Raw genomic sequence first — 20419 nt, forward strand, 5'->3', positions numbered from 1 at the left:
TGATGGTGAGTGGCTGATGAAATCCCATGGGTCTTGCTGCTCTGCATTTATATAAAATATATGAACAGACAGAAAGGCTTTTAGTAAGCTATAGACATGTTTATTTTCCTGTTTAATGTGTGTATAGTGGTTGTCCAACAATTTCACACACTAAACATTTACAGATACCATACACACACTATACATTACTATCAAACAAAAGTACTTTCATCAGATCATATGGGAGATTGTGATCATTTATAGTGATAATAATTAAAGCGCAGAGGGGAAAAGGCTTAAATATATGTGCAGGCAGTATAGACTTTGAAGTAAAGATTATTTGCAGTTCAGTGTACATATTTAAATTCTGTGTCACTCATTAAATGGTAAGTAAATGTAACGTTTGGGTTAACTACCCCTAAGGTTAGTTTTTGATTAAAGTACATGTCTTAACCCATCATTAGTCCTAAATAAAGTGAAAGATAACATAATATGGTTGATGTACTGTTATGGACCCTTTTTACATTTCAGCACAGTGAATGGGAAAGTACAACACATTTTTTTTACAATCTTCTTTGCTCAAATAAAATGAAAACTTTACGATGGTGTTGTCTCGACAATTAGAAAAATAAAAAAAATAGTGTGAAACTGATAACGCCAGCAAGAAGAGAGAATAACTTCTAATTTACTCATGACCATAGACACTGTTTGAAACACCTCGCACATGCAATCATATTATATAATGCATACGTAGATACAAATAAATGGTATTTTATAAAAAAAAATCATATAAAAAAACTCAAGGATTTTAGATCCTGATGATCGTTAAACGCGTCATAACAGTGTTGTGAAAAGGGTGTAATTGTTAAAAATAGGTACAAACATAAGATATAAACAAAAACCTAAACAAACACTTCTATGTACATAACGTCATAAAAATACTTGTTTTATTTACCTCGCGCTGCCGTCCTTGTACTGCCGTGAACAGGAAATTCTGGGAATGGAGGACGGAGAGTTGAATCGATTGGTCTTCTACAAACCGATCAGTGTGACATCAAAACATCGCGAGAACAACAGACAGCTCCGTGTGCATTTGAATCCATCTCGCGATATTGTATCACTTCAGGTACGCGCCTACTGATTCGTTGATTCAAACGAGTTGTGAATCAAGAAGCCTCTAAAGATCCGAATCAAACTGCAGCAGCACGCCACGAGGTTTTGCTCAGACTTTTGGGACGTTTGGAATTGCTCCGTCTTGTCACCATGTAACACATGTGAGTAAATCGTTGTCAGTAAATAAGGCTATTGTTACGATTAGAAATTGTGCATTAACCAGATTATATTTATTTTGTTTCATTTGTTTTTAGCGTAACATTAACGTTAGTTCATGGCCGAATCTAAACGGCCAGCAGCGAATATTTACCAATGTTTACTGTCGTTTACTTTGCACATCTTAGAAATGTTGCCAAAGTTCCTCTGGATTTAGTTTCTTCATGTCATTCCAGAAAGACTGGATGATGAGCAGGTCAGATCTCTGTGGCTGTTGTCATACTGACTGTGCAGACGATTTTCTCCCTTTATACGTTAATTACAGCAAAGTTAATGACAAAATTAATGTTTGGAAATGTAAATTGATATTTTCTGTAGCATGCCAGTTTGATATATCAATACCACCCCCCCCCCCCCCCCCAATTACTAGTAACGTTTGCCTAGGACTTTAGCACAGTAGCCTACTATTTAAGCCTTTTCCCCTCTGCGCTTTAATTATTATCACTATAAATGATCACAATCTCCCATATGATCTGATGAAAGTACTTTTGTTTGATAGTAATGTATAGTGTCTGTATGGTATCTGTAAATGTTTAGTGTGTGAAATTGTTGGACAACCACTACACACACATTAAACAGGAAAATAAACATGTCTATAGCTTACTAAAAGCCTTTCTGTCTGTTCATATATTTTATATAAATGCAGAGCAGCAAGACCCATGGGATTTCATCAGCCACTCACCATCAGAGTCCTCAGTGGAAGCTGAGAAGAGCAGAAGAGGAAGCCAAGCAAGAGATGCCAGAAAAAAAGGGGGAAGGAAATAATGTGTTATTTTGCTGTTTGAGTATAGGCAGGCGCAGTGGGTAGCACAATCGCCTCACAGCAAGAAGGTCGCTGGTTCGAGCCTCGGCTGGGTCAGTTGGCATTTCTGTGTGGAGTTTGCATGTTCTCCCCATGTTAGCGTGGGTTTCCTCCGGGTGCTCCCACAAGTCCAAAAATATGTGGTGACATTGGGTAAGGTAAAATTGTCCGTAGTGTATGTGTGTGAATGAGTATGTATGGATGTTTCCCAGTGATGGGTTGCAGCTGGGTGGCAACACGGTGGCACAGTAGGTAGTGCTGTTTCCTCACATCAAGAAGGTTTCTGCATGGAGTTCTCCCTGCGTTCGCGTGGGTTTCCTCCGGGTGCTCCGGTTTCCCTCACAGTCCAAAGACATGCGGTACAGGTGAATTGGGTAGACTAAATTGTCCGTAGTGAATGCATGTGAGTGAGTGTGTATGGATGTTTCCCAGAGATGGGTTGCAGCTGGAAGGGCATCCACTGCGTAAAACATATGCTGGATAAGATGGTGGTTTATTCCACTGTGGCGACCCCAGATTAACAAAAGGACAAAGCCGAAGAGAAAATGAATGAGTATAGGCAATAATAGACAAGACAATGTTTGATTAATATGAAGTCTTTTAAAATGCTTATTTATTAAAATAAAGGTTACAAAGTAAAGAAGAAATATATTGTGTGTTTGTATATTTATTTCACTGCCTTTAAGATTTTACATTGTAAACTAAAGGGAACAAGGGGGGAACAAATGTTGTATTTACCCTTTAACTACAGGTAACAAGAGAGGAACAAAGCTTCACTTTAATTTACAACCCTCAAATGTGGTATTTACCCTGTAAGTACAGGGAACAAGGAGGTAACAAGAGAGGAACAAAGCTTCACTTTAATTTACAACCCTCAAATGTGGTATTTACCCTGTAAGTACAGGGAACAAGGAGGTAACAAGGGAGGAACAAAGCTTCACTTTAATTTACAACCCTCAAATGTGGTATTTACCCTGTAAGTACAGGGAACAAGGAGGGAACAAATACTGTATTTACCCTTTAACTACAGGGAACAAAGAGGGAAGAAGCTGAACTTTAACATACTAGTGTATACTTGAACACTAAGTACAGAGTAAACTACAGCAGCAGTTTTTATTGATTGAAGACCAAATTACTAGATTTTTCTATAAAGCATCAGCTATACATTTACTGAAATGCAACAGTTAGCCCCCCTGTGCAACAGCAGTAAAGATGCGAGCCTGTTTTAATCTGCATTGAACCCTGACGGTAGGCCTATGTCATGCAAAGTTATTTGTTGATAGTGAGTTATGGAGACATTGATGGCTTTGGTGAGATCGACGAGTAAACATAAGGTAAGTAGTGTATGGAAATATATTTTATATTGAATTGCAGATTTAAAATACATACAGTATACAATAAGGGTTCATAATTTCACAGGTTGTAAACCTTTTATTCATTAAACACCCCATATAAAACCCAAGCACTGAATAAGAATACTAATGTACTCACGCAGGTGCATATACAGTACATTTGCAGATAGCAATAGGTTGTCACCATCCTTGCATAATTCTTTATATGTATACAATACTTAAAGAAATGTACATCGTAAACTTAATATACTTCTTTGCGTGATGGATATCTTATTGTTACTCCCCTTTTACGCAAACATTATGGTTTGTTCTTTTGCAATTTAAAGAAAAGTACAACGTTATTTCACTGTACTTACGCGGTACCTTTTATGCTAAATATCTGGTTGTTATCCCCTTATTACCCGAGCATTACAGTTTGTTCCCTTATACTTACGTAAACGTTATTTATACTTACACTATAGGTACAGAAAAGTACACCGTTATTTCACTGTACTTACGCGGTCATTTTCGTGATGAACATCTGGTTGTTACCCCCTTTTTACCCAAGCATTACGGTTTGTTCCCTTATACCTACACATACGTTCATTATACTTACACAGTACGTACAGAAAAGTACACTGTAATTTCACTGTACTTACGCGGTACTTTGCGGGTTGTAAAAGAAAGCGTTACAGAACAAATCATTATTATAGAATAACTTGCATTACTCTAACCTGGCTACCTAATTAACCTATAGCCTTTAAATGTCACTTTAAGATATAGACGTGGCTTGAAAAATATCTAATCAAATATTATTTACTGTCATCATGGCAAAGATAAAATAAATCAGTTATTGGAAATGAGCTATTAAAACTATTATGTTTAGAAATGTGTTGAAGAAATCTTCTCTCCGTTAAACAGAAATTTTAGGGAAAAAATAAACAGGAGGCTAATAATTCAGGGGGGCTAATAATTCCGACTTCAACTGTATGTCTTTGGACTTGTGGGGAAAAACGGAGCATCCGGAAGAAACCCATGTGAACACGGAACATGTAATCTCCACACAGAAATGCCACCTTACTCAACCAAGACTCGAACCAGTGACCTTCTTGCTGTGAGGCAATCGTGCTACCCACTGCACCACCATGACGCTCATCAAGAAATAATAATAAAAATAATTAATCAAGAAATAGGCAACAACAAATTCAATTAATTCAGTGTGAAAAAAAGCAAAACAGGCTTTTAAGAAAGCATGCATTTAACATTTCTTTGTACAAATTAAAATAAGCACTTACTGTACATCAAACTGAGACATTTCAACATGGTAAAGTTTGGGAAATATTTGACTTTTTTTTTTTTAAGTGGAAACTGAAAGTTATTGAATCAATAAACTACTTATATTTATCCCTACACAAAATAATACATTTTAGCTCACGGTCTGATGATAAAATTATGAATATATATTCACTAAACATATTAAACTGTGTTTAGCCAATTTATCAAACAGCAGTGAAATATTAGTGTTTGACGAATAAAATCTTGAAGCAAAAATCGCGTGTGCGCGTGCGCGACTGCCCATGAGTGAGACGGCCGTTGGTTTGGAAGGAGCAGATTCAAATTCCAGTGGAGCAACGGCAGAAATCCGAGGAAACATCATATTCGACGGGTTTCCTTCAACAACGTTACGGTGAGAACTGAGTTCTGTTAAATCATATGTATAATCAAGTGCAAGTCTCAGTAATGTCGACATAAAAACAAACAGCATGGGTATTGTCCTGCTGCCTCCAACATAATAAACGTGTGGCAGTAAAACTGAGTTCATTCTTGAAGGCTAATTGTTTATGTTATTTTCAAGATGTTGGCTGTTATCAGCTTTGAGAAATAGAAAACGCTTCTAAAATAGAAATTTTAGGTGATTGTTAAGACAAAAACTCATTTTGTCGAGGAAAGTTTTTCTTTTGTCACACGTAGTTACGAATCTAATAGGCTATATGCACAGCTAGCTTAGATTAACCATGTTCCGTACACTTTTCGCTGTTTAGCGCACACAAACGCAAGTGGTGCTCGATGCATTGCCATTTGAGGAGAGGTGAGCTCCAGAGAGGGGGAGCTTAATCTTGAGCTACACCTTTTTTGCACTTCTTCTACGAGTGATGTCACTGGGGGTAGGGTTAGGGGTGGGGTTGGTGTACGCATTAAAACAGCTTACAGGAGGAGGAACGACAGCTCATGCTCCCCCTCTCTGGAGCTCACCTCTCCTCAAATGGCTCTGCATAAGCATGTTTGTGTGGTCATTCTCTGAGTGAATACCTATTGTACAAGCCAGATTTTGATTGATGTCTTGTGTAACAGTAGTTTTTCAGAAAAGATGGGAAAAGTACTGCCTATCGGCAAAAAATGACATTGTTTTAACTTAAGTCTTATTAAAAACCAAAGGCAGAATATGCTATTATTGTGTTTAACTTAAAGTTAATCTTAGGTTTAATATCTTTTTATGAAAGTTTAAAATGATATAGCTTTACAGTAATTTAATTTTCATATCTGTTTATTTTATTACATATTTTATTTATTAAAACATTAAATTCATGCAAATTAAAGCTAACTTAACTGACTTTTTATGAATTTAAACATCATCACTGCACAAACATTATCCAAACAGTGTTTGCAGCCTGTCTCTCAGGCTCTCTCTGGCGGAGAGCTAGGCCATGTGATCATCACCCGTAACTGACGTTTAAATATCTCCATTTCTAAGCATTTATTTAACAAAAGATAATTTATTTAAAACTTGTGGTAACATAATATTTATTTCATCAAGACTGTAACACTTTGTGATGCAAAATTAAAGGGCACCTATGATGAAAAATCTATTTTTAAAGCTGTTTAGACAGACAGATGTGTAGTGTATAGAATGTCATGCTGAGGTGATATAAACACACCCAGTTCTTTTTTTTTTCAAATGTAACAACATAAAAAAAACAGTGGACCAAATGGAGTTGTTTTCAGACCGACTGCAACTTGATACAGGGTTTCGGTCCCCCCACCCACCAATATTGATTGACAGCTGCATATTAATATGTCTCCTTATTAACACATATAATGATATCAACAGCAGTGGAGATTATTCTGCATCCTGTCACATACAGTGTGCATGCAAAAACTAAACGCGTGCATCTGTGTGTGTGTGTGTGTGTGTGTGTGTGTACGTGAACTTTGTATGGACATTGTGTGTGACTCATTGATGCAACACCACAACAAATGCATCAAATATTCATTGTTTAAGTTCTTACTGTAGTATTTCTCACAAACTTTATGTAAGATTTGCTTCCTGAGGTAGCCGAGGGTGGCAATTGAGGCATACTACTGACAGGCACCTGCTGGGCGGGGAGGACTAGCCTTAAAGGCGTGTAGCAGAGTCCAGTTAGTAAGTGCTGTGCAGGTAAACCTCACTTCTCTGACCTCTATAGGTGCTCTAGTGACAGATGCTAGAGGTCATGGTCTTTAGCCTCCTTGTTAGAGTAACCGATACGCCAGCTCAAAGCGGATTGTGTGGCGTAGGACTGGCAGGGTTACAGGCACAGTACAAAAAAAAAAAAAAACAGCAACAAGCTTTTACCAGCTATAAAACAGAAACTTTAGACAGCTTTAATAAATAATAAGATGGGTGTTTTGAGCTGAAACTTTACAGACACATTCAGGGGACACAAAAGACTTATCTTAAAACTGGAAAAAGGGGTAACCTAGGTGCCCTATAAATCCAAATGCATATAAATGCGCTGCTCTAAATGTCCCTTTAGCTTGCCCTATGTCTATTTTCATGAGCATTAGGTGGACGTAGCAAACTTACTGAATTTTCTCTGTAACTTATGGCAGGAAGGTCTCTGTTGTGTTTGGAGGTTAAAGAGTGAGAAATAAAGATTACACGGATATATAGCTTGTCTATGACCAGTACGTATTTATTCATAGATTTGAGTTTAAAAGTAATCTGTATGGAACATCGTGTACAAACATGGTTAGTCTACGTTAGTGTTTCCTCCCATACTGATAAACTTCTGATAAACAGTTAATGTAGCATCAGCATCAATGTTGTAATATAATTAAAATATAATCAAGTAAATTTACCTAAGCATAGGGATGCAACGATTAACCGGTTTCACTATTAACCGCACTTTAATTCGTCATGGTTAATTAATCATAAAGGCTTCTCAACATCGTGTTTCTGCACAGAACAAAACTGATGCAACTAAACTGTCCGCTGGTTTGTCACTGAGACTAATAACCACGCACACTTGATTAACTATGACTGAGGCTATTAACTAAGGCAAGCTCATGCAAGTTCATTATTTCCATTGGAGGGACGCGCACACGACGCAGCGCACTCATGCTTTTCAGGCACTTTTCGTTGGGATGATAGGGGGCTTTTGTGGCTTAAGTTTGAGGAAGAAGTAGTACATTAAAAGTACACAGGTTTGCAAACTCACTTAAAGTTATTAATAATGGTGTCGATAAGAGCGATCATGTAGTGAATGTTAATCCACCAGCTGAGATCAAACTGAGTGATTTCGTAGAGAGCGCTGAAAGACTCAGAGTGGAACAGCTGTTTAATGGCCTGAATCTTGATGCGTTGCATTCACTGCAAATGTCCGCTTTATGTAAAATCTAACACTGTACATACCATCGCCAAATAAGCTCACCTTTAAGTTTAAACTGAAACTGAGGCTCATGACAACAGTATTGTGCTGGTGTTCATCGTGAGAATCCTGCTCTGCTCCGCTTATATGGGTCGGCTGACTCGCCTGCTTTTTTTCACAAATGCAGAGAGATGAAAATCAGTGGAACTTTTAAAGAGGTGCAAAAGTGAGACTTTTCTTGCTTTCTTTTGTCCATACTTTCTGTTTATTAAATTGACATGCATGTAAAAACAATAGTGCAAAATATACATTTCGTACTGCAATGCTTCATTTTTTTTTGATGCAAACCGTAGAATTATTTTTTAAAAAGAAACAGGAGGACTTTTTATAGCAGATAACTCACACATTTAAGGCAGCATGATAATGAGAAATGTAATTCATTGTTAGTATTATTGTCATCCTCATCATCATTAATATTTTATAATTATTAGACATTCATTTTGGATTTATTGCGTAAATATCAAATTATCACAGCATTAGTTAGATAGTTGTTTCTGGTTTTTGATAGTCCTAATTGATGCTGTTTTCAGATACAATAAATCCGTTAATATACAAGTTGCAGTGGTGCTCATTAATTTTTGGTGGGTGCTCCTAAATCTTTTCTGGTGCTCCTAAATTTTTAGCCCTGCATTAGACAAATACTGTTTTTTTTTCTTTTCTTTTTTTTCTTTCTTTTGTTTATTTATTTATTGTTCTGTCATTTATTTACAGTGTAAAACTATTTCTGTTTAAATGTCAAAAACATTAACTTAATTCTAGAAATTTACTATTTTTTGTTTTTTATATTATTTTGTGCTGTATTGATTAGTTACTGAGCAGCAATGAATAACACTGTAAAATAAAAGGAGTTTTCATCTTATTCTAAACTAGTGGGGTTTGAAATGAATGAATGCATAATAATCGTGAAAACCGTGAAATCCTGATTATTTCTCAAACTATAATCATACAACCGAAATCTATAATCGTTCCATCCCCACTTCAGCATTCATTTAGTTGTTCAAGCGTAAAATGAGATTCAAAGCCTTTTACATGCACGCACTGTCAGGACTACCAGGCAAGTGCAGAAACATCATTAAAAATACTGTAGACATGGTGTGAGAAAATTGAATTTTATGCAGTTCTTCTTGTACAATCTGAGACCCGCTTAAAATGAGACAGCAGAGATCATTTGTTAAAAAAAGTACAGATTTTGTAACTGCATACAGTTCACTGAAATCGATTGACCCAGGTTACTGCGAAATTAAAGGTCCTTCTGCATACTTCTGCATATACCCTATTGTGTAGAGTCATCAGAGGAGGAGCCTAGTGAATAAGTGTGAGTGTGAAGCTGTAGGCCTGGAGACCCAACTGCACGCTCAGACCTGCAAGCTCAGACCTGCACTTCTAGACCCATCGTTTTCTCAGACAGTACCACCTGCTGTTGGGTTGGGGGAGGCGACAGCGACGGAGGCCCAACTGCACGCTCAGACCAGCACTTTCTAGCAAGCAGCAACATCAAACATGTGAGTAAGCCTGAGGTTATTGATTTTATTAAAGCCATTCCTGAAAACTATCAAGTTTTATGGCATAAATCAATGTGGCATCTTATTACACCAACAAATAATTATTTAAGTGTTTGATTTGATCAAAATTCATGTCAGAAGACTGCTTTTATTTTCTGTGTTATTGTACCATTCTGGGACAGTGTTCTAGCAGTGTTTTCTGGTAAAATAAAAAACTTTAAAGTAAAATGTTAAAATAAAATATATAATATATAACACAATTATTATTTGTTACTTATTTTAGTGTTATGTAGGTCTACTGTAAGTATTACTGTATTATCTATCTGAAAGTACTACCACAGACAATAACAGTAACACAATAATAGTTTAACAATTGTTAATAGGTTCTGTAATAATTACAAGATCTTTGGAAATTATGATATCAGTTCATCTGCATAGAATTTACAATATGAGTTCTCTTAGGTTATTACAATTCAAAAAGAGGATTCTCTGCCAAAACTTATACAAGTGCACTAAATGCTGCAGATATTTCCACTGTTTTTTGTTCAAGAAATGAAAAATCTTCCCAAGAAGGATGTAAAGCATTTATTTTATTTGTTACATAATAATCCAATTATTATTTTTCATAATTTTTCTCTGCATTGTTTACAGCTTGACGACTTGTAGGACCTCATGAAAAAGCACACAAAAAAAGTTTTTGCAGGTGCACTGTGCAGGTGGCACTGTCTGAGAAAACAATAGGTCTGGAAGTGCAGGTCTGAGCCATCTAAGCATGCAGTTGGGTCTCCGAGCCTGCAGCTTCATAATGTTGGATAAGTGTTTTAAATTAGAAGCGCAATACCTAGTTCAACCAAGTTAAATTGTTTTCTGATATCTACATCAGTGGTTCCCAACCTGGGGTCCACGCGGGAGAGGATAAGTATTGAGGTAGAAAAAGGCATAAAAATGCTCCACTATAATATAGGGCTGTACAATTAATCGAAAATCCGATTTCGATTTCAAACGATTATAAAAAAAAGCATTAATCGAGATAAACGATTATTGCATCATATACCGCCTTCTTTCCAGTTGTGCACGTGTTGCTCTTAAAAGCGCGAACGAGCGCGAGCTTATGTGTGTGTGCAGCAAGCACACTCAGTCAGAAGCATGCGTCCAGTCAGCATTCGCACACTGACGAGCAGAGGAGCGCAGACATCTAAAGTCATTAACGTGAGCGCTTTAATGGTCAAATAGGTGTCAAAACGCGGTGTTTAGTGATTATTTATATTAACCCTCATTTGTGTGATAAACAAACGAGTTGAGGATCAAAAGACACGTGAAAGAGAAACCAAAGAGACAGCGAGAAATATTCCTGCTGCCGCCTGTTTTTATGATTATTAATCAAACAATGAGAAAATCCCTCACTAGTCTTGACTGAAGGACTGCTGTAGCTAAAGTGTTTTTCTTACAGTGAAGATGCTTAAAGCAGTTTTTAAAAATTTTTTATTCTATTGTATTTATTTCTCTTTCCTTTGCAGGGTGGAAAATAACTATGTATCCACTTGAAGTCAGAATTATTAGCCCTCCTGAATATTAGCAACCCTTTTCCTCCCAATTTTTGTTTCATGGAAAGAAGTTTTTTTTAAGTTATTATTTCTGAACATAATAGTTTTAATATCTAATTTCTAATAACTGATTTATTTTATCTTTGCTATGATGACAGTACATAATATTTTACTAGATATTTTTTAAAATACATTTACATTTACATTTAGTCATTTAGCAGACGCTTTTATCCAAAGCGACTTACAAATGAGGACAAGGAAGCAATTTACACAACCAAGAGCAACAATGAATAAGTACTAAAGGCAAGTTTCAGGTCTGTAAAGTCTAAGAAGGGAAGTGTTAGTAGTTTTTTTTTTTTTTAAATACAAGCATTTTGTATTTTTTAAAATACAAGCATTCAGATTAAAGTGCAGTTCAAAGGCTTAATTAGGGTAATAAGGCAAGTCATTGTATAACAGTAGTTTCTTCTGCAGACAATCAAAAATATTTATTGCTCAAGGGGGCTAATAATATTGACCTTAAATTAAATATTTAAACCTGCTTTTATTCTAGCTAAAATAAACAAATAAGCCTAGAAGAAAAAATATTATAGGAAATAATGTTAAAATTCCTTGCTCTGTTAAACATAATTTGGGAAATATTTATATAAAAAAAAATTCTCAGGAGCGCTAATAATTTTGACTTTAACTGATAATCGTTTTGAATAAACGTGATTACAGTTATGACCAAAATAATCGTGATTATGATTTTTCCCAAAATCGAGCAGCCCTAATATTATATATGTATTTTTAAGTACAAAAAAAATTATATTATATATATATATATATCAAAACACATGCTTAAAATTCCAACATAATAGTAAAAATAATTAAATAAATAACTTTAAATATTTATTTAAATTTTGCTCACTCACGCAATGTGCTTGTCAACGTGTCGTAAAGGCAAAATCAAAACAAAAACGGCAGAGAAACGTAAATGCAGTAATTCTTCTGAGGCGAAGAAAAAGATTAAACAGTATGACAAAGCCTACCTAAATTTTGGTTTTATTGAAGGCCAAGACAAGTTAAAACTGATTAATTTCTATTTTCTATTCATATTATATATTAATATTACACAAACACACACATACAGTATATATATATATATATATATATATATATATATATATATATATATATATATATATATATATATATATATATATATATATATATATAGTACCAATGTGTATGCGTGCGTGTGTATTAAAATGGTGGGGGGGCTCCAATGTTTGTATATGTTTATGGGGGGGCCCCTAAGAAAAAGGTTGGGAACCACTGATCTACATGCTAGGCATGTGGCTTGGTAAAGTTAAAAAAAATGTATATACTCATTAATTACTCCATAAAGTGCCCTGGGAATTAGAAGGCCCATACTGACCATAGTTCTATTGATCGTGAATATTAATGAGTAAGGTTGGGTGCCGAAACCCGGTGCCATTATAGCACCGGTACCTTGGTAACCGGTATGTACCGGTATTAAATCAGCGAATGAATTTCGGTGCCTAATTTCAGTGCTGCGGCAAAAACTTAAGAAGCATCAAAGGGGTGCATGAAAAAAGGCACACATAGCAGTTGTCACACCATTACTAAACATTTAATTCTGAACAACTTTGAGGAATACGAACAGGCGATATCAGGCGTTTGTTATTGTCGCTAGGGAACAGACGCACGCAACGTAGTGCAGCGCATTTAGCCTGGTTTTCGGTGAGCGAGAGAGGCACTCTTCAGATCTACAAGCATAATCACGTTCGTCCAATTTGCTTAAACTAAGCATTCTAAAGCGTATTTTACAAGCAAGGATTCCTACACAGCAACTGTTTTTTTTTTAAAAGTTGCGTGTAATGCCTGTTTCAGACCGCAAGTGAAAGCAGTGCATGAGCATGAGCGTATGGAAAGCAGAAGTAGCAAGCAGGCGTTTGTCTTTCACACCAGCTGCGTCTGCAGCGCACAGCTCTTCGGCAGCTGCTGCAGAGATCAACCTATCTCTATTTCTATCTCTATGTCTATTTTATCTACACTGTTAGACATTTCAAAGGGTTTTTACAGTAACTTACTGGCAACACTGTTGCCAGTAAGTTACTGTATTTTAGATTTACAGTATACAACTGTAAATCCGTTTACAGCATGTTACTGTAGTGTCTGAAAATGGTTAACTACTGTAAAAACCTAAGTTAACAGTTAGCTACTGTAAACCTTTTAATTTTGTCCTAAATATTTTATAATATTATTTTATTAATATTATTTTAATACTATAGACCTAAAAAAGACACAATTACAAAATATTAACAAAATAAACACTCTTTATTTAAAACATTGGAGATGCTTAAAACAAGCTTAAAAATGTGTAAAAACATTACATTTCAATCATTCAAAATATTTTATTTTAAGAAAAAAAACATTGAAAATGAAAAAGCACATTAACATACATGTACAAATCTAATTTAAGTGTCTGACCTGCATATTGTTGAGAAAAAAAACCCCAATTGTACTAAGTACTACTGACATTAAACCAGACACAATTACAAAATATTCCATTCTTTAAAACATTAATAATGCTTAAAGCATTTAAGGAAAATGTGTGACAATTACATTAAGCAATAAAATCAACACATTAAAAATAAATAAATCACACAAAGCACTAGAACATACATGTACAATAAAAATTTAAACTTCTGAATTGCATATTGTTGGAAAAATAAATATTTGTAACTATTAGCCGACTCAGAAACAACACAACTTTAAAATATTACTAATTCTGGTGTCAAATGCTCAACAAGGTCTGAATTCACATATTCAAATGCAGTTCATCTTTATTTCTATTGCACTTTTACAATGTAGATCAATGATGTCAAAGCAGCTTAACATAGAAGTTCTTGTAAATTGAAGCTGCTTCAGTCCAGTTTTCAGAATTGAAGCAGTAAATGTCACTGCTGAAAGTCCAAACACTGAAGAGCAAATCCACCGATCCACCAATCGTAGCCAAGCGATCCAGTGGCGACAGTGGCATGGAAGAAACTTCACCAACTGACGAAAGTGTAGAATAAAAGCCCTTGAGAGATACCAGGCTCAGTTGGGCACGACCAGTTCTCCTCTAGCCAAACTTGTGCAAGGCCGCAGTCTAGGCACCGGAGGCTTGAAAGTTCACCAGTGGGTGGTCAGGCTGGCCCATTGGATCAATGCGGAAACTCATTGATCACGTGTGTCTTTTAGGATTCACTCCTCCATGACCACCACAGCATCTGGTCAGGATTTGGCCCAGTCCAGGATTATGAAGAACTCTGGATAAGGACAAACAGACTAACATAAGCATAGAAGAAGCTTGTATAAAAAAAAAAAAATCATATACTGGTTAATTATTTTGAAGCATGGCAGCTAGGTTGGGCTAGTTTTCAGCTGGTACTGAGCAACTGGCTCCTGCTCATAACCTGCTCACTACCATGTTTAAAAGAGAACTAACCAGAATGTCCTGTTTATTTTTTCCCCTAATAAGGTTTTACAAAAACATTGTAGCATTTGTGATGGGTTGATTCACAGCAGGACAGATTAGACTATTTGTTTTATGTATTCCTAATAAACTAAAACAGACTGAATACTGATACAACTATTGAGAGTGTCTCACCTAATCCAAGTTCTCAGTTAGCTGGTGAAAGAAGGATAACACTGTTGTTCATGGTTGTCATTCACTACTTCTCCTGCCTTCTTCTGGCTCACTCTGGTTGTTGCTGTGCATTTTGTTTCATCCTCTGGAATTATTTATACAAAATTTTTTATTATTTTATTTAATATAATAATATTTATTATTTAATATTACAAAATATTTAGGCAACATGAAATGGGGAAAAAGACATTTAATACATAGACAAATGCATGTATCCCAATACTAATTATTGTATTTTAAAATGTCTGACCCATGACAGACCTCAATCTGCTCAAAAATATTATAAACAAAGATGAAAAAAAACCCTACTAAATGGTTTAATAAAAAAGGGAAAAAGATTTTTTATTTAGCTAGCAACTAAACATGTGACACATTTTGTATTAAAAGTAATGTTACTATATTGAGAAACAAATAGATGTACAGTACTTACTGTTGTATGAGGTCCAGTTTGCACAGGCAGGCTCCCAGTATTCTATAATGAGACCATAAAAAAGCCAAAAATACAGATAAGAATACCATGCTACAATCCACAACCTCCACACAACTTTTTTTTTATTTGTTTACCTTGGTTGCTTACTGGTCTTGCTTATTTTTTAAGCATAAGGCTGTGCTGATCAAGATGTTCCTCCGAAATGCTGTTTGTTTCTTCAGACAAAACCTGGTGCTGTGCTCGTGCCATATCTAAACAGAAAAAAATATAATGGTAACAATTATGTTAAACCAAATGTCAAGAGTTGTGATAAAAAAATAATTAGCAAACAATAAATAGCAAAAAGGTGGTTATTAGCATAATGCATAGAGGTAAAGTTGGTTTTATATTAGCAGATTCAGACTTCCCCCTTAATAATTTAATTTCATAAAAGTATTATTTGCAAACTCTAAATAGTGAAATCATTTTAGCAGCTAACGACTATCAAAGTACAACATGCTCACGGTCAAATAAACAGTGTTAATGTTGATTTCAAGTCATACTGGCATGCTAATTCTGATCGAATATTCAAAGTAACATGGTAAACAGTATAACGTAAGAGTCTTCTAAATGAACGAATGTGCGAATATAAAACCAACTTTACCTCTATGCATATTGTAGATTTACGTTAACGTTCTTATAGGTTACGTCGCGATGTTATTTTCTCAAGCTAACGATATAAGTTACTCTAAACCAGAGAAAAATAAGTTCACAACATCTAATATATATAAAGTATAAATCAATATAAGTTAAACGTTGCACGTTAAAATGAGTTTGAGTCCAATTCAGTATAAACTTAGCTCAGTTTAGCTAACAGTTAACATTACCATTTTAAGATCGCTTCAGCCAATGTTGCCGAGCAAACATATGCTAATAGAGGTGCTCAAATCAATGTCGAGTGTTGTCAGCACAGACAGACGCGCTTTTACCTGGATTATTTGATGGTCTTTCATTCATATTCTTCTGGGGGAAAACACTCTCTGCCGGACCGTTGTCTCGTGATAAGTGTCCTCCAAAACTGTCTGCATACCTCTGGTTCCCTCCTAAACCAAAACCCGCTGCAACACCGGTTCCTATGTAAATAAATAAAAAGATATGACGAGAACAATGGCTAATAGTCATAAACAGTCTTATTTAAAGTAATAGTAGTGTTAATGTAATAAATTAAATAAAGGTAACATCTTAATAGATGATATATTTCTCAAATGGGCGAAATAACGCCAAGCCAGAGAAAATAATAATAGCCAACTTTATACTTTACTTTGTTCTATTCTCGTCCACAAAACATTCTGTAAAATGAAACACTGCCTCAGCTTACCAGAGTAAAGTTTGTTAAATCCAGTATGTTCTTCAGGCACACTAATAAATTGTCCTCCAGAATTGCTCCAGGGTCCTCAGGCAAAATGTGGTGCAGAGTAGTCGAATCGCCGCAAGGTGGCGTTGAAGCAGTTGTGGAAAATACAGTATAATACACGAATTTTTACAAATACAGTACATCGCTGTATATGTTGTTCGACGTCACACTAAATTCCCATAATGCAACGGTAAATACAGTTATTTACCGTAAAAGGAATTTGCAGTATTACACTGGGTGAAATACAGTAATTAACTGTGTAATTTACAGAAATGTCTAACAGTGTAGTTATGTATCTCTCTATATATACAAATACACTTAAAAAAAAAACTTTTTTATCTGCACTAAGGCCCGCGGCAACCTCCTCCTACGCTGTTTCTTTAACCTGCAAGTCTTTGTTCTACAAATTAGATCATGTATGCTTCTCAAGCTCTGTGAGGAGTGTCATTCTTGTCTGGTGCACTCAGAAGACAATCGCCTGTGATATGTCATTTGGTTTTTGATTGTCGGGATGTTTTAGGCATAGTTATAATAATATTTCTATAATATAGTTATAATGATATTTATACATGATCAAACTAGTGTTAGTCTCTCCGCTTCAGTAATGTCCAGTGGCAGAGTAACAGATCGTGCAAAGGATGAGATGGACAAAAGTAATCAATGCATGCCCTTCTTTTACTTATTTTCGTGTTGTCAGGTTCACGGTGCAAACAGCTCTCAGGTGGAATAACTTGAGTGAACATAAAACAAAGACGAGTAAAACTTTTTTCCCCTGCTTCAGCTGCACACACAGCACACAGCGAGCTCACATCATCCAGCATGCGTGTCGAACTACACTACCCACTTCGCTATGGACTACAACTCCTTTAAATAGCAAGTCTTAAAGCGACCACTCACCTCTCCTACAACACTAGTGTGCAACTTAAGGAAAACTGATACTAAAATTATTTTACATTTGGTTTTGTAGTTCGGGCCTAAATAAATGTTTGCTGCAGTTTTTAAATGTTTAAGTTCATTTGATTGACTATATAAATCAGTTGATATTATTAACGCATTTATTGGGTAAAATTGCTACTTTTTACTGTCATTCAATTTGTTTTAGTCATTATCAATGCACGAAATAAACAATAAGAAATATAGCTTATTATGACTCCAGAATAATATTTTGTTTAGGAAACACTGTAAACATTTTCAAAAACATTATTTTAAATGAATGGGAGGGCAAAATAAATTGACTTCAACTGTAGGCCTGTTGAAGTTAACAGGTGCAGCAATGTGCCTTGATGTACTTGAATGTTAGAAATGTGTTATCATACACCAGTATAACGTTACTTGTCCAATAAATGAACAAGGAAGATTATTTAGAGTTTAAGTTATTTAACTATCTTGTTTATGAAGACTGCTGAGTGATGCATGAAAACAAATGACTTTGAATAATTTTTTAACTATTTTGTGATATACATGTTAAAATGTGCTACTAAAAGTACGTGGCCCCTGCCCACCCCCCACAGGTTAATAGTAAGCTAATGTAATTTCATAATGCAAATCTTAAATTCATGCTAACCAACAAATGATCAAATTAAATGTATTAATGTAATACAATATGAATTGATGTTTATTTTAAACTGTAATTATATTGTTCTATTAAAATGATTTTTTAAAATATTTTGCCAAATAAAATATTTTTGTAGAGTCATCCACCATCATTTTGTGGCTAAAAAGTATCAATTCAGGCACCGTTTTGGCACCGGTATCGTTTTAAAAGTATCGATTTAGCACTGGTATTGAAAAAACCCCAAACGATACCCAACCCTATTAATGAGCTCCACTCTGACATACAGCTCTCACAGACACACATGCACACACACAGCATGAACAATAGCAATATAATAATACTAAAAAAAAAAACTTTTTAAATATTAATACTGTGGGTTAAGAAATATTTTACCTACAGTACATCAGAGTAAAGTTACCCTCATTTGTTCACAAAATCGATTGTGGATAAAGGGTAAATTATAATTAAGCCTGACAAAAGAGACCGATAGAGATGTATTGTTGTATTTGACGTTCTAATGTCAAAGAAAACACAACCAGAAATTGATATTAAATTTGCATCAACGGATGATTTGGCATGATTCAGCAGTCTACATGTGTTTGTTGAAACATACAAGTCAAATTTTACAATGAGGACAATGAGTTAAATTAGCAAAAGGCACTTGAACATATCTCTTTTCAGGGTGGAGATGAATAAATATATAATCTGTAAATTCTACATTTTGTGTCCAGACCTAAATTTGATCATGTTTCCTGTTCCTAAGTTTTGCACACACTGCAAAAATACTTTTTTATCTTTGATTTTTGTCTTATTTCATGGTATTTTTTAAATTCATGAATTCATTCATTTTTAAATTCATGAAGCACAAATATATTGTCTTGTTCAAGAAATAATATGCCAAAACTAAGTGAGTTTTTACTTAAAAAAAAACAAAATAATCTGCCAACGGGGTAAGTAAAAAAATAATATTATGTGAAAAGAAAATACAAGATTATTTTGCTTTCCCCATTGAAAAAGTATATGCAGAATATTTTTTAATATATAGAATTAAGGATTTGGAAGCGGGCTGCAAGGTGGTGAAGTGAAGTGGGTAGCATGATCGCCCCCACAAGTCCAAAGGCATGCGCTATAGGTGAATTGGTTAAGCTAAAATTGTCGGCAGTGTTGTGTGTAAATAAGTGTGTACGGATGTTTCCCAGTGATGGGTTGCAGCTGGAATGGTATCCGCTGGTTAAAACATATACTGGATAAGTTGATGTTTCAGTCTGTTGTGGCGACCCCAGATTATAAAAGGGACTAAGCTGAAAAGAAAATGAATGAATAAATAAATGAATGAATGGATTTCTGCTCTGGCAAGTCTTAAAGTTTTAACAACCAAGTACAACTGAGATGTGTTTGTTTGTCTTTTGTTATAAAGAACAATGCACCAATGGTTGTTGTTTTATTAGTGAATAATCTCAAGCTGTCTTGGTATGTCAGTTAAGATTTCAAGGGTTTACTCTTAGCTGATGATTGATTATAAAGCTTGTTTGGCATGCTGCTTTGAGCCCTGAGCTCAAAAGATCCTCAAGCCCCGGGCACCCTCTTGTTTGCAAGGCGAAAGGGGAGTTTGAGCTCAGGTAGATCTCGAGAACTCCCCTGCTGTAGTAACTAATGAACAGATAGTGATTGCTCTTAAGAGATAACTATTTACTAGGAGCATGTCTATGGTGATGATTTGGATAAGTCAACTAAATAAGGCTGTATGCTTTTTGACGGTGGGAGGAAACTGGGGAACCCGGGGGAAACCCACGTGAGCACGGGGAGAATGTGTAAACTCCACACAAAAACGTTGGCTGGTTTGATAAGGACTAGAACCAGTGATGAGTGCTAACCACTGGGCCACCTTGCCACCCATCTAGGAAAGGAGGAGGAGTAGGGGTGGAAGGGGGGATTCTTAAAAACGAAGATGACTGTCATTTGGAACTTTGGGTATTTATAGTAGCTTAGGAATTGTCTGATTGGTGAATCATGAATTGAATAATGTGGGGCCAGCTGCAAGCTATCATAAGCACGTGATCCTCTCAAAATTAGTTTATAAAAAAACTTCACTCAGAACTATGTTGTGGAAAAGTAACGTTGTAGCTTTAAGTCAATTTGGCCTCTTCCTGTTCCTATTGCATAGAA

At 35.4% G+C, this 20419-nt stretch overlaps 2 long non-coding RNA genes across 18 annotated transcripts in view; one reads left to right on the forward strand and one right to left on the reverse strand.

Annotated features, from left to right (window-relative positions):
- Positions 1-5024: 5024 nt before the first annotated feature.
- Positions 5025-20419, forward strand: part of si:ch211-126g16.8 — a 103321-nt gene continuing 87926 nt past the window's right edge. For all 16 annotated transcript variants that reach the window (XR_012384162.1, XR_012384170.1, XR_012384166.1 and 13 more), the window contains exons 1-2: positions 5025-5128; positions 9414-9631. This is a non-coding gene — a long non-coding RNA (si:ch211-126g16.8). The remainder of the gene's footprint in view (positions 5129-9413; positions 9632-20419) is intronic.
- LOC141375588 (uncharacterized) lies at positions 13500-16948 on the reverse strand. Of its 2 annotated transcripts, XR_012384154.1 has the most exons (6): positions 16663-16948; positions 16274-16417; positions 15440-15556; positions 15306-15347; positions 14837-14960; positions 13500-14495 (listed from the first exon to the last, which is right to left on the reverse strand). It is a non-coding gene; the product is annotated as an uncharacterized lncRNA (long non-coding RNA). The 2 variants fall into 2 exon arrangements; XR_012384155.1 differs by lacking the exon at positions 16663-16948 and having other exon boundaries at positions 14879-14960; positions 16274-16326.

The sequence above is a fragment of the Danio rerio genome, chromosome 8, assembly GCF_049306965.1.
Source record: "Danio rerio strain Tuebingen ecotype United States chromosome 8, GRCz12tu, whole genome shotgun sequence".
Lineage (NCBI taxonomy): Eukaryota > Metazoa > Chordata > Actinopteri > Cypriniformes > Danionidae > Danio > Danio rerio.